We start from the raw sequence: 19,427 nt of genomic DNA on the forward strand, positions 1-19,427 counted from the left end.
TCAGAATTTGAAGCCGACGAGGGAACGCGAAGCATCGGGTGTTGTAAAATGGGGAGGGGAGGAGGGGGAGGGGGACGGGAGGGGGATGGTTGGTTTAAATTCTCTTCCGTCACCGCAAACATGCATATAACGCAGCCAGGCGGTGCGTGTAAACGTGTAAACGCCGGACGGTGCCAACCGCTAAATACAAAAATCTCCAACCACCTGTGAAGCCGGCCGGCGCCGTTGATGTGCACGTGTGTGCGTATCCCCGACGTGTGTGTACACGCGCGTGTACGTTTCCAAGTTAATTACAGCATAATTGCGGTCGACATTTTGTTGTTTGTCGCAGAATTGTCGACCGCCGGCCCGCCGCCGAAAGCGGATCGCTTTCAACCCTTTTCGCGCCGCGAATTCTTGCGATATCGCGCGCGCTTTTCCTCGATCCCCCCTCCCCCCCTCTTTTCCGCCCGCCCACCGCCGTCGAAGTTGCGTCGCGGTCGCGGCCGTTATTTCTGCGGCTCGAGTCCGCGCGTTTTGCTATCTGCCTCGGTCGATTTATCCGGCAACTTGCAGCTACGCAACTATTTAATCTATTCGCCAAGGTATTTCAAATCAAACATTAAAAGAACTGCAATGCATCGGAATAATAATCCTTGCCATTTTTTTTAGACCCCGACGTCATCAAATTAACTCCCAATTCATACGATGAGTTCTTTATGTATTGTATTTTGAAAAAAAGAAAATATTATAAAGGGCCTCTTGATTAACACTAGAATAAAAAATTATATTTATCAACTTGATGATCGTTCAACTCTTTTCCCTAGTTATGCATTGTGTACCTTTAATGAGCTTATTCAAAAATTTCTTATCATTTATCTCGGAAAATAATAGTTCTTGTTCCCGAAACTTGATGGCAATCGCGATAAAGGAGCAATGCGGTAGCGTCGGCTCGGGTGGCGTGCGAGAAGGGTGGATGGAAAAGACAGAGGGGCGGAAGCGCGCGGAGATGTGGACGAGGCACAAAAGCGCGAGATATTCAACCCTATCGGTGCGTATATAGCCACGGCGGGGGCGGCTCTCCCAACCCCCATAAATTGATGCCAATGTACCTACGCGGCCCCGGCGCGTTATACGTCTGAATATTACGCACACTCGGCCCCCGCCTCCCCCCCCCCCGCTCCTCCTCGCTCGACGGGGGCGAACGGCAGCAAGGGGGGCAATGCGAGGGGTTAGCAGCAGGGAGGAAGGAGGAGGGGTAAAGGGGGTTGATGGCGTAGGGAGGCGGCGGCGTACCTACACGAGCCGCACCACCACGCCTCGGTTATGCCGTATAGAACACAATTAAGTAAATGAGCACGGGTTGCGCTCGCTATAGATACCCTCTATTATGTGTATTGATCTCTAGCGCGGACTCCAGTTACACGTAATACGTGTTTTGTCGTTTGTGCGTTCGTACGTGGCGGCCGAGCGTATGCATGCGAGCGCGTGCAAGTGCACGGAATAGATATGGCGACGAGGGAGAGGGCCAGAAAGAGAGAGAGAGAGAGAGAGAGAGAGAGAGAGAGAGAGGGTGAAGGGACGCAGTGGATAGGGATAGCGAGAATGAGAAAGGGAGGAAAAGAGAGAGAGAGAGAGAGAGAGAGAGAGAGAGAGAGAGAGAGAGAGAGAGAGAGAGAGAGAGAGAGATAGGGACAGGTGCCCGGATGCGAGAGCTTTGCCCCGGTGATATTCCCGAGTCGAATCCTCGCTAATGAAAAGTCTACGAGGTAGGACGAGTCGCGAAACGAAGGAGCGTGTATGGACGGCTTCATCGGTTTAATGATTATCATCATTTAGTAGGAAAAAGCCGGACGAGCCGCGGTGAAATTTTTTAAAACCCCGCACCCGGACGTGCGACGATTCGATAGGGATCCAACATCAGAAGGCAATATGAACATCTCGAGCAAAAAGCCCGAATGAAGGGCGGATTACGCATTTCGAAAAATGTAAGCTTTAAACTGAAAATAGTCAAGCCTGTCTTGCGGATGTATTTTCAAGTTTATAAAAAAAGTATTGAAGATAGGGAATATATATCATATAATTTCACTCTCTCGATTATGTACATTGCAAGTAATTTGTGATGTGATCATCAATAATTGCACTTTTATTTATATGGACGAAAGATAAAAAATTCTCTTTAAATAGAATTTCATTTGGATGATAATTGGATAACCTTCGAATCATCTCATTTGCAATTGTTAGTAATGCGTTATCCAAGCTAATTAGCTAATTGGCATACATTCTCGTTTGCTAACGTGATTTTTATGCGTCGTGTATCGCTACGGTATGAGTGACACTTCCTTTATCGCTCAGGCCTGTCATTCGATGCTCCTGAGAAGATGTCTCTCGCGTACGTTAACCCTAGTCAAGTGCCGCAGTCGAGTGCATTTAAAAACATACATGCCTCTTCCGAATGTAAAGTAAATACGTTTCATTGTGTGTACATGGCAAAAGTTATAACCAGTGCTGAAATAAAGTTATGCTTAAAAAAATCTGAGTGTACACACACACGCACACACATCTACCTCTCGTTACAATTAAAAACTCTCGGACACTTTTTTTCGTACGAACGAAATTCTAGAATTCACACGAATTGGCAGTAGTTTCACACTATACATTCCCGGGATTTAACAACGAGAAGGAGGGGAGGGGGGGGGCATTATTTCCCGGCCATGCGCGTTGCAATCTTTGTTCCAAGTTCCTTGCGATATTTAATCAGGCGAACGCCACAGCTCGCGATCTTTCTGCGTTCTGTTTCTCCGTCTGTCTGTCTGTCTGTCTCTCTCTCTCTCTCTCTCTCTCTCTCTCTCTCTCTCTCTCTCTCTCTCTCTCTCTCTCTCTCTCTCTTTCTTTCTTTCTTTCTTTCTTTCTTTCTCTCTCCCTCCCTTTCATTTTTCGTTTCCTTTTCATTTTTTTTCTCCACTTTTCGAGGGAAGAGCTTTTTCCTGAGCGGTCGCTCCGCAAAAATTTTCCCCCGAGCGCGAATAATAAATTCCGTTTTACGAGGCGCTCTTAATTCAAGTGGAAATCGTTGTAGTTACGTGTTATCGCCGTCTTTGTCCTCCTCTCCCTCCCCCTCCTCCTCCTCCTCCTCCTGTGACCGCAACTCATTCCCTCGTTCTTTCTTCAACTATAGCAAGTAGGTTGCTACGACTTATGTGTATTTACTGCGGCCCGCCAGCAGGAAACGGAAAGATAGTTATCTGATGGCGAGAGAGGGTCGGTGAGATAGAGAAAAAGAGAGAAAAAAAACAAACGGAGAACAACAAGAAAGACAGACAGAGAGAGAGAGAGAGAGAGAGAGAGATAAAAAAAAGGGACGGCGTAGAGAGGTGGCCAGGTAGACGCCATAGTTATTTATTTTCCCGCGGCTGATTATAATATTACGCAACCCGGCGGTATACGCTCGCGTAATGCGGATGCAAATGCGACAGAGACGAGTTATACCGAGTCGACTCGGCGAAATCTTCGGCCCGGAGCCGTATTTTATTCATACGCCGCGTGCGATGCCCTGCCTGGCTGTCTGCTCTGTGTATATGGATATTTATATATCATGCGTACGTGCGTGTGCATTATTGAATAGATCGTGCCTGTCATCGTTTAATATTTGCAAAAAAAAAAATATATATATATATCGGTTGCAATGATATCGTGTATGGCTAATGCTCGGTCAACTTTGATGAAAATCTCGAGTTTTGCATTCACGCGATATAATGAAATATTCACTATAAAAAATTATCTAACAATTTAGACGTATATTTTGTCTGAATTTTTACAACTGAAGTTCTGTTAATAATTTCAGACAATTTGTCTTAATCATCAGAGATTTTTCTGAAAGTTTAGAAGAATGTCTGAAAATTTAAAACACTCTTCTAAAAATTCTGTCTGAAAATTCAGTGTGTTTGTAAAAAAATTTCAGACACTTGGCCTGCAGTTGATTTTTACAGTGTTGGTATTCGTATTTTACATTTAGGAATTTATTGTAAGAAGTTTCCTAAGAATTCGGATATATTTTTGTTTGAATTTTTTTTTAGACCTGGATGTCTAAAAATGATTTCAGATTAGGCTTAATCATCAGAGTTTTCTTTCCGAAAGTTCCGAAAGAACACTTTTAAAATTCTGTCTGAAAGATCGGACAATGTTTCTGTAAGAAAAATTCACACAAATTTACATTTGCAGTTATTTTTCGCAACGAAACTATAAAAATGTTCTTAGTCGCATATGAAAAGCGATCTTTAATCTGACAGATAAACACATTATTCTTACGCTACTTGCATTACTTACGATTGCATTCGTCCTGCACCGCTTATTCCTGCCGCGTATATGCATTCCGAGCGCGGATGCACGTACACGCAGGCACGCAGGTATATATACTGACGCACGCAACGTACGCACTGCCGTGCGCAAGATGCGTTTATGTAACGCGTGCAGCAAAGACACACGTAAACGCGCGGCGACACGGACGAGGGAGCCCCTCCGCGCTGTGTGTTTCGCATAACGACATATTATTTATATAAGCGACGTTGTCTCGACAAATCGTTCTACTCTCGCAAATTACTCGGAATATAGACGGGCGTAAGTAATAGCTATCCAGCGCGCAGGAACGCAACTCGCGGCGAAATTTCGCATGGTATTTTCAGCAAATTCATGCAGATTTCAATGTAACTCGGTATCCGCTAAATTAGAGAGACTCGACAACAATAAATAGCAAACGTGTATTTGCGTGCAGATGGAAAATTAAAATAAATAAACAAAGGTAAGGAAAGAATGAGAGAACGCGAAAGAAATAAAAAAAGAATTAAAATATAATAATATCCCGAAAAGTCTACGTGTGTGCGCGCCTGTCGTGGAAAATAAAATTGATGCCAAATTTAAATTTCACAAACTAACGATTTGAAAATATCTTTGTGTCAACGTCGTTGCTTTTCAAAAAATGCTTACCACTTTATTTCTCGGCATACACAATCCGTCATTTGCATCACTAGATCTGCCATTTTAGTAAAATAGATCTAGAGTGTCGGAAATAAAATTTGTCCGAAACACTCGCAGTTCTCTGTAATATGCGAGAGGGAAGGAAGCATGTAAAAATATTCCGATTATATTGCTAAACTCTTTAAAACACACAGGTAAAAAAGCTCGGTAGAGCGGAAGAGAGACGGATAGGTAGATAGATAGATAGACAGATAGAGCGGACGATGGTTTATTATGTTCCGGATGGGAACCCACGAGAACAATATACTCGGGATATACACACGTAAGTGGTGTAAAATGACGGACCAGAAAATTCGAAAATAACAGAGAAATGCAAATCTAGAAAGACACCGAATCCAATTTGGCGACGATGCAATTAAGATGCGGAAAACAAATGAACGCAAGTAACGATCGCGTATAAAAAAATAAAGTGTTGAATTTTATTATAGGAAGAAGGAGAGAGGACATAAAAGAGAGAGAGAGAGAGAAGTTTATTTAGAGAATGAGAAAGAAGGAAGATGCACGGGAGAGGAAGAATGGAAGGCAGCACGAAACACGCGGACGGCGAGCGCGTTTTAAGCGTCGTCGATCAATTAAATCCTTAATAAAAGGACTTCGTAACCAGATTTCGCTTACGAGATAATAATGCGCATTACGGCAGCTCTCGGATGCGTGAGACGACTCGCACGCATGTATGCACGCGCGCACGCACGCACGCACGCACGCACGCACGCACGCACGCACGCACGCACGCACGCACGCACGCACGCACGCACGCACGCACGCACGCACGCACGCACGCACGCACGCACGCATTCACGCACTCATACACGGCGTAAACACATAACACGTAACGCGCGCGACGCTTCGCTCGCCTTCCGTTGTATGTCACACACACACACACACACACACACACACACACACACACACACACACACACACACACATATATATATATATATATATATATATATATATATATATATATATGTAGGGTGTCCTGGCCGGAAGCGCGCGCGGCCTCGCGCCGGCGTAACGTTATTTTCTAATTTCCCATTCATGGGCTACCGTTTAGTTTCGATTTGCCGCTTCGTTACGACGCCCGGAGATTTACACGGTCAGATAAGATTGTTGCACGCCGTCACTTTCCTCGCCTCCCTCCTCCGACATCTTCCTTTCCTCCTTCTCGCTCCTTGTTTTATATAACCATCTTTCGTCACCGCGAACGCGATCTCCCTCCACAGATATCTCGCTCTCCGCGATAATCTTTTCTTTCTGCTTCTTTTTTCCTGCGTTTCTTTCCTTTTTCCTTCCCTCTCCCCCCGTTCGTCTGTCGGTCTTTCCTGGAAGATAATGCTCGGCCGCGCACTTTGCATTTCAAATGCGAGAGAGCCGGACGGACCGGGGAGGATCGATCGCGAATCGCGAGCGTACCGACTAACAACGCTAAAAGGGAATAATTTCAACCCGGCGATGCCGGCCGATTAGGCTAGTAGGTGCAACGCGTTGCAGCGCGGGTGTAGATTGTACTTTGCGTTGCAACCGTGTCGCGCCGTTGAATCTGAAGACGAGGCCGTGATTTTACTGTCAATTAATTTGCTAATGAGAGACTGAGACATTTTTATATATATATATATTTTTTTTTCATTTCTCGAATATAGAAGATAAATTTCTCCTTTTTTTTATATGAAAATAAATGATTGGCGTACTGAATTTATTATAATATAATTATAACGGTACTAAATTTATAATAATATAATTATAATAGAATTTGTGCTTTTCTTGGATATTTAATTTTTATTTAATTTTTACATCGGCGGCTGACTTTTTTCGGCGAGAATTTTCTAGATCCAGCCCTGGTATAATTTAAAGTGCGGAACGTGTTCGCTAATTTAAAATAACGAGCCGCGGAAATCTGCGTCGTCGTCGTCGTCATAGTCGTCGTCGTCTACGACTCGGCGACGCAGCATTCGCATTTTTCACAAGGATAAACTTCCGCGAGGTCCCTCGAAGTGGACGAAAGTCCATCTGCTGAAGGTAAACGATTTTTATTGGTGCTCGATAAGAGAAACGAGAGAGAAATTTTATCGCCTCTTCGGCGACCACGAAACGGACGGAGGGACAGAAAGACGGGATTATACAGGGTGCGCTTAAAAAGAGAAAAAAATTTTTTTATTAAAAATGAATCGATCACATTTGTAAAACTGCGCGACTGACGCAAAACTGGTTTTGAGACAAAACAGAAAAGACTGTCAAGAGATACCCTTGTTAGCTCCATGACATTTTTACAAGGGAACCATGAATAGCTGTTCTACGTGTATACGAAATATGCTATTTTCTATTATTATAGTTTCTTCCTATTACCATTTCTATAGTTTTAGATTAATATTGTTTCACTTTACTGTTTAACATTTAAATATATTGATAAACTTAACGTATATTAATACATAATAATATAAATATATATATATATATATGTACATAATTTGTACATTAAGTTATTTGAATCGAAACTTGTAATTTGTTTATCGAATTAAACTTGTGTGTGTAAGGAAGATGAATAGATGAAAAGGCATATTTTATAGTGAATTTTTATCTGCAAGAAAGATTTAATGTATCATTAATTTTCGAGATACTCAACATTATTAGAAATCGAGAAACTTCGCTGAGAAATTTTTGCCAAGGAAAAATTCTTCGCAAGTAATATTATCGAGTCCCACCTTTTCAGGGTGCGCACCCTGTATACATTTGTCGAGAACGGGAGGAGGCAAAGAATGAAGACTAGAGAAAAGAGAGAGAGAGAGGGGGGGAGGGGGAGGGAGGGAGCGGGGAGGGAGCAAGGTAGGGAAAAATGGAGAAAAAGGTCGAGAGCGTGGTACGCCGTGCCCAACGAGTAATAAGTTAGTAATAATATTTTCACAATATCTCTCCTGGATTGGATGTTATTTCATTATATTTTATTGCCTCTTACTATTACTCTTGCCAGTGCGGAAACCTCCCTCCGCCCCCGCCCCCCTTCTTCCCTTTCCCTCGTACCGTTCTCCCGCCACCCACTCACTGCCCACTCGGCCCCCTTTGTCTCCCTTCGACTACCGCCGGCGTCCCGCGCCCTCCGTTTTATTATCTCGAGCCTCTCTCCGCACTGAGGGAATTTACTCGCGGAACTCATTATTGAGGGGTTTATTCTGCTGTAACCGTTGCTCGCCACTCGCTTGTACCCCTTTTTCCTTCTCTCCTTTCTTTCTTCCTTTTCGGCCAGACATGTCAAACACATTGTTCGCGAAACGGTCTGTCGACGAGGCGGTTGCGCGACTCATCTTTCTCCAAATTCTTACCTTGCATTCTCTTACACGTGTGCATAGATTTTAAAAAGTCAGAAATGCATAAAATTGAATATAAATATTATGATGTAAAAGACTTACATTAATGAGATAGAACCATCGCAAATATCTTTTTAAGCGTGGGAGCAAAAGACACATTAAGTCGCATTAAGTAAGATCACCCCTTATATAAGTAGAAAAAGTCAGCCGGCCAATAAATCATTCTCTTACTTTGCCGTTCGTGCAATCATCACCATTACAATTGTATTTCTGCGGATTAACGTGTCTGAAGGAGCGTGAAGGGTTGCTTATATTCGTAGATAGAAGGCTACTTTTATCTTCAATATTTTAACTGTATTTAGTATCTCACGTTTATATATACGTCTAGTTGAAAACTTTGCAAGAAAACAAATCAAATTTTATAAATAAATTTATTTGCGAATATTTAATTTTTACAATATCATCATCTTTTTTCATTAATATAGCAAAAAAATAAGGCAACTAAAAAATGTCCTCAGAGTTGGCATTTCTTATTATAATATAAAATATATTATCTATTATTATTTATAGAAAAAGTAATAATTTTAATAATATAAAAATTATTATTATACTTTAGAAAAAATTCTAAACTACCAGTCTCTATAATGAATAATAAATTTTCTTAGACGTTAACATAAATTTCAAATGCAACAATATTACATGTAATTAGCAATTTATATTATAATTTAAAAAAACACAATTATTAAAATTTTCGAGATTATTAATTAATCCATTCGACTTTTGAGTTAATCTCTGACAGAGCCAGTCTGCCGTCGCTCACTTTTCTCAATCGCGTCCTTTTTTCTCTGTTTCGTGACAGGCCGGAGGATCGCGGGGAGGCGTCAACGCGCAGACGGACTTCGACGAGAGCAATGCACCCCGCATGGAAAAAGCGCAGCCTCTACTGCGAGCGGTATCGACAGCGTACGAAGACATGTAACGTACAGGTGAGTTGTACCACTCGGGCATTACACGGCCGGGCGCACGTTGCAATTTCATGCGGAAAGTTTCGCCTTGATTCCACCTACGTAACGAGCGACCGCGGCGTACCCCCTCATCGTCGGCTTCGATTTTCTCCTCCGCTTAAGGAAGCTCCGTTTTGAAAGCGAGAAACGACTCGCGTTACACGGACGAACAATGCGGGCGGAGGGAGCGAAAAAAAAAGGAGCGCGCTCGATATATTATACGGGGTGTCTGGATATACTCTTTCCTGTTAGGCGATGGTATTCCGCGAGTTTAACTTTTTCACGAAAAGTTAATGGAAAATTTTATATATATTGAACTTGAAAAGTTTTTATAAATTTTAGTTTATTAAATATCTTTTTCCTCTTGCTGATTTCATTCTTCAAATTATATTCTTGTCAAAGTGAGATTTGCTCAAAATTAGATAGAAATATAAAAATATTAATTATTATCAACATGGATTTTATAAGCATATTAGCGTAATGAATTCATATACCAATTATATTTCCATTGTCAGGGAAATTGTAACATAACTTTGCTCTTTTGTTTGAAGTCAAATATAAATTTGTGAGAGCCATCATATTTTTATGAACGAAATATTTCAAGCAAGTCATCGTTCATCGTTATCATTCCCTCTTATCTCCAAGATACGTCCTCATTATATATTTATCGTCGCGCGCGAGGCTCGATTAACCAGAATCTAACTTCTCCGTTCTATCCACACAGCCCGAAAGGAATGACGAACACCCTATATAAATATCGGCGTGAGCGTTGTGCGTATTTGCGCCGGTATATTGCTCGTCGTGGCAGTCATGTGCACAAACTCGCCGACAGAAATAGCGAGTGTTGTCACCGAGAAATTGCGGCGGCCGATCATAAAAGTATTACATCAGCGGTCTGTAATGCCGCGCTCGTGCGCGCGCCGTTTATGCCGCGCTCGCGCGCGTATATTATATGCGTTATTGCTGCAACGAGAGAGGCGCAGTGACACAATGTCGATTTGTCGCGACGACGATGCGATCAAACGCGCGCGCACGTCGCTCTCTCGCGAGCGTAATCGCCCAAATAGTCATTCTATCGCTCGTTCTCCATCTCCTTCCCTCTCTTTTCCTCTTTTCGCTGCTTTCGAGAATACATCAAGTCGATCCGCGAGAGAAAATTTACCTCTGTCTCAACTGCATACGATTGCGTACTGCGTACTGCATCGAGGTAGAGCGACGTCTTGCCATTTAAATTTGTTGCGACAATATTTCTCGCAATTTAAATCAAGAATGTGATGTGAACATGAGACAATTTGCTCAAGTTTAATAGAAAAAAATATCCTCCTTCTATATACCATGAACGAGATCTAATCTTGTAATTTCTTTCTCAGATGATTTTAAATATAGAGGATTTTAGATGAATCATGTAGTTAATCTTGTTAATATGTCATGGTTGAAATACGTGACATTTGTCAATTGCATTATCTATTGCTGCGGCTTCGTCTTGTATAATTGAACAATATCTAGACAATTTTAGGACAGGAATATTGCCGTCCATAATTTAGACTTCCAATGTTTCAGGCATTTATAATCAACTATACGGAAGCAAATATCTCCATGTATTATTGCCTTCCACTATTTCGCGAGCATAAGTAGAAGTTTGTCGGAACAGGAAATAACGGGTTTGCGAACGACGAGTCGGGACGCGGGGGAGGGGGGGGGGAGGAGGGAGGGTCGGTGTATTAATATAAGCTTGGCGTGACTAATACAACAATTTATCCAGCCACGGGTATTTAAATAGTTATGACCTAGGTCGCGCCGGCAACGAGGCGACGAGCGGCGATTTCGTCACGCGCTAACTCGCGCGAATTGAATTCGCCTCGGCGCTTTCGTGAATTAACTCCCTCGTCACCCACGCGCCACTCACCGCACGATCGCTCTCCGTCTCTATTTCTCTCTCCTTTTTCCTCGGTCCAATATCCTTTTCACTTGTTCGTCAAAACCAATACGGCCGTTACGGCTGTTACGAGAAACATTATTGACGGTTTTGTGGAGTAAAATGTAATCCGGTTACGTTCTCGATGCGCGATAATTATCATAATATGACGATAGGTTAAATAAGATCAAAGTGTAAATGATGTTAAAATTATTGAGGTATAAATATTAGTTAAATTTAATTAGAGTTCAACTGATTATCCATGAACGGAATTAGAACGGGACGGGTGGAATTAGCTAAACCTCAGTTAACTAAAGCGATATCTATGGAAATTGCTCCATGTATAATTCGCATGTTCAATTTTCAGTAATAAATTCTGATTTATTATCTTTCTACCGTTAGAACGCCCGATTCTGCGAGTCTTTGCGTGTTGATTCGTAAAAAGCGACCTTCTACTGAAGTAATTTTAAGAGCGATCAAAAATGCGATTCATTATTTTTCCGTTATATTTCTCGGCGTTTTGCTGAAGTAAAGAGGCCCGCAGCGACAATCGAACTGCGCCCTTCTGTTTTGCGTCCTACGAAGAGTGCCCGCGGGCTTCCACCCACGGAACAGGACCGTTCCGGGGTACCCCGGCCCTCTTTTTAATTGTTATATTTATAAGGGGTGGTCTCGCCGCACATATGGCGGTTCCTCGGCGCCGGGGCCGGAGAACCCGGTTGTTTTTGGACACAGATACGGCTGGATGTGCCCTTCTTTTCACCCTTCTCCTCTTTCTCTCTTGTGAATCGATACTCGTCCTGAAACTCGGACTCCTCGCGCAATTGAAATGAGGCTTGAGGAAGAGTGTAATTTTTTAAATATTTCAGTCCCTCTATATTTTTTTTTTTTTCTTTTTTTTTATGGAAAATATTTTTAGTAAGAAGAAATTAAAGGCCTCGATACGTCTAGATAAAAATTTCGAAAAGCTGCCTTCAACGTGTAAATTAAAAATGACGTAAAGAAAATTAAATTTAATTATATACACATGTAACAGATTTTTTTCAGTTTCAACAAAACATATGTTCGAAAGAAATACTTTTAATGCTTTTTTTTTTCATGCTTCTTGAAAGTCGGTGTGATTCTTAACGTCAACATTCATTTTCTTGGTCAAAATATCATGCAATAGCAAAAATACTTGACAAACAATCGCAAAATTCATATTTTCGGCTTTATCTACCCTTCAGAGTCAAGATATACTCTCGCTCGCAGAATTTCCATACACCTCATCGTTATATCTCACGGCGTAAAGTAGTAGCAGTCGTAATACGTCCGTGCTGTCCGGTCAACGCATCCGGTCAAGCGGTAGCAGGAGATCACGCGGCGGCGTTGGTGAAATGCCGGGAAGATCGCGCGGATAGACGTGAGCGAGCGAGCGAGCGAGGAGGAGACAACGACAGACGATGATGAAGAAAGGGAAGGAGGGGGGAGGGGGGGAAAGGAACGGGATGGGCGGATGGGGCGAATATTGGACAACTAATTACCTAATCACTCATTATCCACCGCGGACTCCGGGCGCCGGCCGTAGTCCGGCGCGCCAGGTACGTAGATAGAGGTGGAACGGGCTTGCCCGGAGGGCCATTGTGATACACGAAGCAGAATCATGCACGATCGTATATTATCGACGGGAGGACGGGGGGGAAGGGAGGGGGAGGGGGAAGGGAGAAACGGTAGCGGGAGGATAGGACGGCAGCGGCCATCCCTAAAACCCACTCTCTCTCCCTTCGGCCTCTCTATATCACTGTCTCTCTCTCTCTCTCTCTCTCTCTCTCTCTCTCTCTCTCTCTCTTTCTCTGTTGCCACTCTGTGAGTGCCAGGGACTCGCGCGCGCGTTTAACGTTAGCATGGAATCGGAGCCAATGACGGGGCGGAATCGCGATGCGGAAACGATGCTTCCTTTCTCGCACCTCGACGAATCTCTCCCCCTCCCCCGCCCCTGCCCCGACATTACCGAGCCGACCCCGGGCACTATGCTCGGCTTCCGCTCGCGCGGTTCTCTCGCCTCTCTCGCCTTCCTCGCCCTTTCTCCGTCTTCTTCGATTACTGCTATTTTCGGCCATCGGTGACGTCCGGAATAGATAACAGTTATCACTAATGCATCGAGCCGCTTCTAATACGGTTCCGGAGCGTTAGTTCTGCCGCCTTCTCGTGGCCGCACTCTCGGCGATGTTTCGAAGGAACTTTGAGGGAGAAGGAAAGGGAAAATCTTTATTGCACTTTCAATTACGAGCGATTAAAAATCTACAGACTCTCTCCCGAATCAAAAGATTCGAATAGAGATGAAAGCTTTATTCTTTGCTAAATAATAAATGATTTAATAAAGTTTCAATTTGACGATTCATTGCAGAAATATTAATTAATGCTAAAAATTAAAAAGATTGATAGCGGAAAGATATAGTATCGAAATTTTCCTTAAAGAAACTTTTCAAGAACTTTGATCGTTGTGAAAGAAAGAGAAATGAATGCGACACACACACACATATATATATATATATATATATATATATATATATATATATATACACGTAAAAATTTATCAATATGACTCGTATTTCTGACGACGCGTTCTGTCTATTTCCACGACTGTCAGATTGGCAAAGTAATAGCTCTTCGTTAAAAATTCAATTCGTCCTCGTCTCTGATGTCCGTTTCGAAAATAGCTAACTCGTTTTGAATCCGTATCTTTTTTCTCCGTCGTTTTTAATTCGATAAAAATGTAACGATTCGCCGATGTGCAGTGATTTTCGTAAAGTAGAAACCTTAAAACGTTTATAATTATTTAGATCGACATGCTATCCTGGCAAAATGAGGAAGATATTAGCCGTTCGTTTCTTGCAAATGTATAACCAAACCAAAATATAACGATGTATAATGGAATGTATAATAATGAAACTAAAATATAAATTCTACCTGCAACATTATTCCATTTTGAGAATGCAATGATAGAAAATAAAAATATTCTTTCTCGAATATATCGACTAACTTTTGGCGATCAAATTATTATTCAATCAAAATTTTATTGAATAATGTGATTACTTTAAAACATGTTTTCAAATAATAATTTCCAATCACTCTCATGAATATTTTTTCCTTGTAAAATTTTTTAAATTTCTTTATTGTATATATTATTCTTTTATATTCTTTTTTAACTCTATATTTTAACTTTATATTATTATATTTACATTTTTTATATTTACATTTTCATTGCAAATCAATTACGTTATTTGGATAAAATTTAAATGCCAAGAGCAAAATTAGAAATATGTGTTGAAATAATTAGTTAATGAAAAATAAGAAAGGTATTGTTTTTAATGTGAATTCTATTTAAAAAAAGAGATGCATCATAAATTAGTCAATGAATTTTTATTCGGTGAAAAAATGTGGACACTCTATATTACATCAATTTATTTTATTTCTCTAGTACTCTTTACTATTTTTTTTCATTAATGTTTTGTCATTCAGAAGAGATGACGAAAAGCATAAAAAATAATGGAGGGTAAAATGTAGTTCGCTTTCAGCATATGAAACATTCTCGAGATTAGGATGCGGTAAGACAGTCGACCGGATAATCATGGTCGAGGCTGGATGTCGCGCCCGGTGTGGCGTGGTGTAGTGGTCGTCGTCGGGTTAGTCCCCGACGACCGCGCGATGCGCGTTATATGGAGGTTTAGGCCAGCGGACCGAGCTAACTGTAATCAGAGTTGCGGGCGTTGTACAAGCGCGTTTCAGTCGCGTCGGACAGGACGGGAGGAATCCTTGGCGCTGCCTGGATCGACCTGGAACGTCTCCACCTACTCTACTCTACCTATCTACCTACCTACCTACCTACCTACCTATCTACCTACCTACCTACCTACCTACCTACCTACCTACCTACCTACCTACCTACCTACCTACCTACCTACCTACCTACCTATCTACCGGCCAACGTTCGGGAGATCGTTGCGTGTCCCCGGACGTGCACGTGCTTGGGGTCACGGCTGTTCCCGGCCGATACTCGTCCTGGATGGTCCTTAATCCTCTTAAGTGCCGTGTGGCGCGACTAAATATCAATCACAGTTTATATCAACCCCGGTCGGTGTTCCGGTTCCCTCCGGGAAGCCGGAGGGAATTTCGACATCCTCCGGCGCGAGGGGAAACAGCAACGTGGACGATCGATCGCGCGAGAACTTGATCAGTATCCCTTCGGGCAGCCAAGGTATAATGATGATGATGTGTTATTTTTGTTTTAGCTGAAAACAAACGGTAAAATTTCATTATTAAAGTTCAATGAAAATTTGAAAAGTTGAAAAAAAAAACAGATAAAACAACTCCATCTTGTGTAAGAAAAAAAAAAAGTTTTATTAAGAAGATATATCAAAGTTATACGAAAACTTAAACGTCATGAAAACTGTTGCATGGAAAATGTAAGATATAATATTTATACAATTCCATGTTTCACTGTTTACTCTTTGGGCTTTATATATATTTTATATAGTTTTATAATGCTTCCTTTAGAAAATGGAAAAGATTTTCAAACTTTCAGGCCTGCCTTTCTTAGAAATGCTTCCATCATTTATGAACTCTTTGTTAAAGTAAACTCCGACGTCTTTGATGGCCGTATTCCGCGATAATATATTCCATTATGACGCTCATTCGTTAAGGATGATTCATGACTTGCACGCGCGATCGATCGCGCGTTTGTTTGTCGAGAGAAAAAGGAACACAGGTATAACGGCCTGTATTTATAGGACGATGCGATCAGTCGCGCTATCGCATAGATCCATTTAAATACATTTAGAAGATTGCAAAAATGGGCTTTTGCAACATCGATGAGTAGTAACTACTTATATTTATAGAGCCAGGGGGAGGGGGCATCGTCGTCCGCGCGGATGCATTCGGGGTACATTTAGAAGATTGCAGAAATGAAGTTTCGCGCGCGAGTCGACCGACGTATAATTACGCGTTCAATTACGCAGGCTCGACGATAAATACCGGCAGCATGGCTATACATAAAAGAGTTTGCGAACTTAAGCTCGATTAATCGAAGGGCTGCCGGAAGAGGGGAAAGGGAGAGGGAGCAATAACACGCTAAGCCACATTTCACCGGGGCGGACGAACTTCGCTTTAGCCGCAGAAACTGAGAAGGACTCTAGTAAGTCTCTCTTCTAATGACGAAATTTAAAAAATAGTAGTCGCCGTAAAATTATTAATTTTATCAGTTGGAAAATATTGACCATATATATTGACCTTTTACGATATTGAAAAAAAAATTATACTCCCATCTTAAGAATATTTTCACTTATCTTTATCATTTCTTCCTTTAAAATAAGCGCTAAAGATTCTCTTATTGTTAGTTTAAAAGAGAAATTTTCTAAAATAGTCTCAGATATTTTTAATATGTAAGAATATATACTGAATGGAATTTTCTTACGATTGTATTATTTAAATATTTGAAATTATTAATTTCAATAACAAAAAACAATTTTATAAATGGATGCATTTGCCATTTATTAAAACTTTGATCAAGTTAAATATACATATTTTACTTAACATATAAATAAGATATTTCAAAGAATATGACATAAAGAAGATAATGTCTTTATTTATTAAGAATATCTATTAAGAGAGCTTATAAAATATGCATTTCGAAAATACAATTTTTTCGAAACGATGAACGACGTATAGTCTATATCGCGATTATCGATCTTTCCGGATCGATCGCGACGAAGGAATCTTTCCTCGCGCGGCGACAGGTGCCTCTCCCACGGGAGCTCCTCCCGCTCCTTCCCCTAACGCTATTAGAGAGGGGTATTTTCGTGAAAATAGTAGCGGCGCGGTGCGAATAACGTACTCGCGCTCGTACTCTGCCGCTATTCGCGAATACTGGCCCGGAATAATTCCGGGGTCGCGCGAGGACTCTTTCGTCGAGCGTGGAATATTTAATGGGCGATGACGAGCGCCGTAAATAATTGATCGCATTAAGATTGCATCGGGTCTATAGTTGAGAGCCGCGGCACGTGACGCATCGCGTTTGTGTGTGTCTGTGCGTGAGCGATTGCATGCGCGTTATGTTGTTGTACGTCCATCTATGTATGTATGTATGAGCGCGTGTCCGATTATCAAAGAAAAAAAAAAAAAAAAAAAAAGATAAGGTTGAATCGAGGAATAAAGCGTTGCTGGTTACGATCGCGAATAAGCGCTCGCGATCGAGCTTTCGAGCTTTCTGGAGGCGGGCGGCGCGTTTCGCCCCCGAGACGCGGGGATGACAGCTGCTGAATAATACAACGGATTCGCGTCGAGGTTAGATATTCTTACGATCACCGTGAACCCTTCCCTTCCGCCGATACACGGCTAAATCGTCAATTATTCAGGCCACGGCTTGAGCATTTTCCCCGTTTCCGATCACACACAAGTATATATGAAGTGCTGTCCCGGTTGGACATTGTTAACGGCATACATAACTGCTTTCCTTTTCGAGTTCCCTACGAGAAAGATACCTCTCTTCGCTCGAAGGGATTTCAGTAATAATGCTGAGCCATTTGGAACGAGTTTCAGAGCTGAATATCGCGATAAATCCTTAATAAGACTTAATATGTCCTTCTCCGTTGTTTTACAATCTATTTCTTGACATATTATCTTATAAACTTTCGGTTATCAATTTTTCATGATTATAAATACACGTAAGAATATTATGTATCGAGTAGATAAATACGAGTTGGAAATCTCTCGTATAATTCTTTATCTTTTAGAAAATTTATCTTTAAATTTCTTTTTAAACTAATCTACGTATTCTTATGAACTTGTTAATTATTTCTTTAGAGATTTTATTTAATTTCTTTTTGCAACTTTTATACCTTCCGATAGCCATTTTATATTTCTTTTTTTCAAACGCTGTGATGACTTATGTTTAAAGTACTTAAATCATAACTAAAAATCAATGCACGTTGGCTGAACAAAATCTCTAATTATATGAACGAAAAATAATTTTGTAGCGAGAATTACAACGAAACACCTGCTTGAAATCCACTGTAATAACGGTTCTGAAAATCTTTCGTATTTCTGTCCCGTACTATTTTCGTTATAAACTTACTAATCTGCAACAACACTTTCGGTATGTTCGGAGTCTTTCGCCACAGTTGAAGCAATCGAATTGGTTCCAATTGTTTTAGTCTCGATTTCGCTTCGTGACATCGACTGTCTCTACCGTATCTTCGCGTTTTCCTCTTCGGTCCTCTTCTTCCTCTCGGGAACGGGTTAACGAGATCGGGGGCATTTTAAAAGGACAGAGCACCGCGCTACCTGGAAAGATGCCCCCTTTAATTATTCAGGTGCAATTAACACGTCAATAGGTCCGTTGCACCTGGCTGCCGTCTTCCGCCAAATATGTACGTACGTTTGCAAGATGGCGTGGCCTTCCGCTTCCGCTCTCTCACAATCGTCTCTCTCTCTCTCTCTCTCTCTCTCTCTCTCTCTCTCTCTCTCTTTCTGTATTCATTTATAAGCTATTTTTTTCATTTCCTTTTAACATCTCTCTTTCTTTCTTTCTCGCGGATACGGAAAATGATCGTTTTCTCTCTTTCTTTCTCTCTCCTTCTCTTTCTTCACTTCGTTTCGCTTTACTTTGTTCATCTCATTTTTATTTTATTTTACTCTCTTACTTGAAGCGTCTAGTATGAAATCTTTAGCCGTGTTGCCTACGGATTATGTTATTTTATGCTGGGTCAATGCTTTCTTTCTCAAATGGTATGTTTGTGCTTTGTAAGACGGTTGAAGATTTTAAGCAGTCCTCTGCGAATAGTATATAAATATATAGCTTTATCTCTTGTTCTTTTTCTCACCCTGATTTTTTTATTGAAGTCAGCGTTATGATATATCCTTTATTCATTCGTTTATTCGTATTATTTTGTTAAAAAAATTCAATACAAATTATTTTTTTTATATTGTACGTAATTTCCTAGCAATATTAATGTACTGCTTATTTTTCGTCTTTGCTTTTACATTTTTTTCCTCATTTATAATATTATTTGCAAATATTTGGTTTTGGAACACAAAATCGATTGCATTTGTGACTTTCTCTCTAGGAAAGGCAGAGTCCAATCATCATCGGTCACAATTTTTCGTAGCACTTTAATATAAGCTGCTTGAATATTGATGGTTAATTATTTTCATACAGTC

General features: G+C 41.2%; 1 protein-coding gene across 3 annotated transcripts in view; it reads left to right on the plus strand.

Moving 5' to 3' along the window:
* The window catches only part of LOC140663397 (protein bric-a-brac 1), a 377,385-nt gene that overhangs the window by 58,884 nt on the left and 299,074 nt on the right, over positions 1–19,427 (plus strand). For 2 of the 3 annotated variants that reach the window (XM_072887507.1, XM_072887509.1), the window contains exon 4: positions 9,172–9,298. The exons of the other annotated variant lie outside the window; for it this stretch is intronic. The gene's annotated coding sequence lies outside the window, so the exon portion shown is untranslated. The remainder of the gene's footprint in view (positions 1–9,171; positions 9,299–19,427) is intronic. 3 annotated transcript variants of the gene reach the window in all.

Source organism: Anoplolepis gracilipes, chromosome 3, assembly GCF_047496725.1.
Source record: "Anoplolepis gracilipes chromosome 3, ASM4749672v1, whole genome shotgun sequence".
In the NCBI taxonomy this organism is placed as follows: domain Eukaryota; kingdom Metazoa; phylum Arthropoda; class Insecta; order Hymenoptera; family Formicidae; genus Anoplolepis; species Anoplolepis gracilipes.